Here is a 4,221-nt window from a genome sequence, read left to right on the forward strand (position 1 = left end):
GTACTCAAGTGGGTTGCTTGAGTACTGGATGTAGGCACGGGAAGTGGCCAAACCAGTATAAAACTGTGTTTGCATTCTCTCTTCCCTTATCTTATTTATTTTGTTGCAATCAATTGTGTCTTGCATGTTTAAAGAACATTGTTAAATTGATTGTTGCTGCTTCTTTTGCATTCTAAGCCTATCCCTCTTAAGATTATTGAGGCCACAAGGTCCAACAAGTGGTATCAGAGCAGGATTCTTGTATAAAGTTTAAAAACTTCAAGAATAGATATGGCCTCAACCAAATTTCCATTTTCTGAGGAAAATTCTATCAATAGGCTCTTATGTTCAATGGTGATCATTGTTGGAAAACCCGAATGCAGATCTTTATAGAAGCCATAGATCTAAAGATATGGGAAGCCATTGAATTTGATTCATTTATTCCTACAATGGTAGAGAGAAATACAACTACATAAAAAAACTAGAGAAGAAAGAAGATGATGATGAAAGAAGAAAGAAGAAAGTTCCTCTTTAGCCCCAAAATGCTGAGTGCGATCAACTTGGGCACATGAGATTCAATTGTCCTGTGTTTAAAAGAAGAATGGAAAAATCCGACAAGATGAATTTCAAAGAGAAGAAAGAAAAGAAAGGATATATCACTTGGGAAGATAATGTCATAAATTATTCAAGTGATTCAGAGAAGAAAATCATAAGTCTGGGTATCATGATGAAAGACTATGAAAATGGAGAAGAGCAAAGTCGATACATTGATAGCAATTTCTCCAAACATATGGCATGCATCAAAGTTTATTCATATTTCTCTCCAAGATAAATGAATATGTGATTTATGGAGACAGCAAACGAGGGCCACATTTCTCCCCAAGAAAAGTGAATATGCGATATATGGAGACAACAAACAAAGGCCATTTGATCAACAACCCCAACAAGTAATATCAAATGATACCAACAGGTCACTTGTCTTTGATTGATTACTTTTGATGCTTGTTTTCTACTTGAGTTTAGACTGTTCTTGATGATTGTGATTGAATTTGATTGACTGTGTTTGATAATTGATTGATTGTATTTTTTATTGTGTGTTTGATTGTATTGTCTTTGATGTTTGTTCCTGATTGAGTTTTGGATTGTTTTTAAAGAATCTATTAAACTTTTCAAATTAGTTTCATGTTTTAAGAAAACTATTTCAAATTTAGAAAAGGAAATTTTGAAATTAAAATTTAAAATTTGAAATTTGAAAAGTTAAATTTGAAAATTGAAAATTAAAATTTGAAATTTGAAATTAAAATTTGGAAGTTGGAAGTTGGAAGTAGTTATTGGAAGTTGAAAGTTAAAAATGGAAGTTGGAAGTTGGAAGGGGAAGTTACTAAAAGTTGAAGTTAGAAGTTGGAATTTAAAATTTGAAATTTAAAATTTGAAATTTGAAAATTGAAATTTGAAATTTGAATTTTTTTAATAGAAATTATTGTGTATAGTTAGTTGATTTTTAATTTAATTTGAAATATTTGATGATTGATTGTATTTGATTGTGTTTGATTGATGTGTTATTGTACTTGTTTTTGCTTGATTAATATTGAATGATTGTTTTATTGTCTTTTGGTATCACTTGATTCTCATACATTGCAACAAGTGGTAACATCTTTCTCCTCTCTATTCATGATTTGTTTTTGATGTTGACAAAGGGGGAGAGAAAGATAAAAGATAAAATAGTAAGAAAAATTATCTATTGTTTATGAGACAATTTGTTTACATATGAAAAATATGAAATCTTGTTTATGAGACAATTTGTTTACATATGAAAAATATGAAATCTTCAACTGTCTCATATAATAAATCATTGCAAAACCAAGGGGGAGTAAACTATATGCAAATAGATATTTTTTCTTTGTTGTTGCTCCTAACCTACAGGTGGTTGTCATCATCAAAAAGGGGGAGAATGTAAATCATGAAGATTTTGATGATGTCAAGAAGAATTAAGAATTTGCTTGAGAAAGGGAGAGAATGTAAATCATGCAAGCTTTGATGGTGTTGAGAAGAAATCACATGTTTGTCATCATCAAAAAGGGGGAGAATGAGAATGTATGTATACATGATTTTGATGATGTCAAAAGAAGAATCAAACAAGGCTCATTTTGCTTCAAGATTAATACAATATTGTTTCAACAAACAAAGCCTTGATTCAAGATTTCTTCAAGATCAAGCCTTGCCTCACAATGAAAGGTTTCAAGTCATTCAAGGCACATGTAATCGATTACCAATGGTTTAAAAGTGAGTAATCGATTACACATCATATGTAATCGATTACCAGAGACTCTGAACGTTAGGAATTCAAATTTTAAATGAAGGATCACAACTGTTCAAGAAAAATAGCTGTGTAATCGATTACACTAATTCTGTAATCGATTACCAAAGAGGATTTTCAAGGAATATCGCCAACAATCACATCTTATCATTTGGATTTTGAATGGCCATCAAAGGCCTATATATATGTGTGACTTGGGAGGAAATTGAAGAGAGAGTTTTGCTTGGCAAAAATGTCTTATCCTCTCAAAAGACAATGAGAGAGATTCCAAAAGAACTTCATTGTCAAATGCTCTCTCAAAAGAAATCCTTGACCAAACACTTGCAAAATCTATAAGGATTCTTACATGATCTTCATTGTAATATTCTTCTCTTGAAGAGAGAATTCTTCTTCCATTCTTCTAATTCAATGAGATTGGTTAAGAGACTGTGAGTCTCTTGTTGTAAAGGATTCTTGAACACAAGGGATGGGTTGTCCCTGTGTGGTTCATTGTCATTGTAGAAGCAAATGACTTTGATGATGATCATGATGATTTGATGCAAATGATGCAAATGATTCAAGAATACAAGTCACAACATCAAGATGATCACTAGTATTTTAGGAAGGGAATTCCTAATTGATTTAGCAACAGGTTTGGCCAAGTAATTTGAGTTAAAATGTGTTTTTCAAGAGATTTACTCTCTGGTAATCGATTACCAGAGGATGTAATCGATTACCAGTGGCCAAAAATGGTTTACAACAGCTACTAAATATTTGAATTCAAATTTTACACAGTATAATCGATTACACCATATTGGTAATCGATTACCAGCAGTTAATAAACGTTTTAATTCAAATATTAAAGCCTGTAATCGATTACACAAATATTGTAATCGATTACCAGAGGAGATTTTCAGAAAATAACTTTCAAGAGTCACATCTATTCAAATGGTTTATGAATGGCCATCAAAGAGCTATTTATATGTGACTTGGAAACACAAATGAAGAGAGAGTTTTTGATTGCCCAAAAAGTTTTATCCTCTCAAAAGATTAAGAGAGTTTTTCTAAATTGAAATGTCTTATCCTCTCAATGATTCCTTGGTCAAACACTTGCATATTCAAATAATGAATTGTGATTGATCTTCATTGTACAATCTGTCTCTTTCAAGAGAGATTTCTTCTTCTTTTCTTTTTACTTCTGAAAAGGGGTTAAGAGACCGAGGGTCTCTTGTTGTAAAGGATTCCTGAACACAATGGAAGGGTTGTCCCTGTGTGATTCAGACTTTGTAAAAGGATTTTACAAAGAGAGTGGAAAATCTCAAGTGGGTTGCTTGAGGACTGGACGTAGGCACAGGAAGTGACCGAACCAATATAAATCAAGTTTGCATTTCTCTCTTCCCTTAAACTTCTTTAATTTATTGCTATTTATCTTTTGCCTTTAAAGAAGTTTATACTGAATTTCCTTTTGAGTAATTCATGTTAAGGGTGCATTGTTAATCTAAAAAAGAGAGAGCGAAATTTTAAATTGGGGAATAGTTCTTGTTATCTTAATTCAACCCCCCCCCCTTCTTAAGATAACTGAGGCCATTTGTCTAACAAGTGGTATCAGAGCAGGATTCTTGTATAAAGTTTAAAAACTTCAAGAATAGATACGGCCTCATCCAACTTTCCATTTCTTGAGGGAAATTCTATTAATAGGCCTCTTATATTCAATGGCGAGGGTTATCACTATTGGAAAACCCGAATGCAGATCCTTATTGAAGCCATAGATTTAAATATATGGGATGCCATTAAAGTTGGTCCTTTTATTCCTACAAAGGTAGTGGGAAATGCAATTATAGAAAAACCAAAAGAAGAATGGAATGATGATGAAAGAAGAAAGGTTCAATACAATTTAAAGGCCAAAAATATAATCACTTCTGCATTAGGCATGGATGAATTTTTTA

Source organism: Glycine max, chromosome 5 (assembly GCF_000004515.6).
Source record: "Glycine max cultivar Williams 82 chromosome 5, Glycine_max_v4.0, whole genome shotgun sequence".
Taxonomy (NCBI): Eukaryota; Viridiplantae; Streptophyta; class Magnoliopsida; order Fabales; family Fabaceae; genus Glycine; species Glycine max.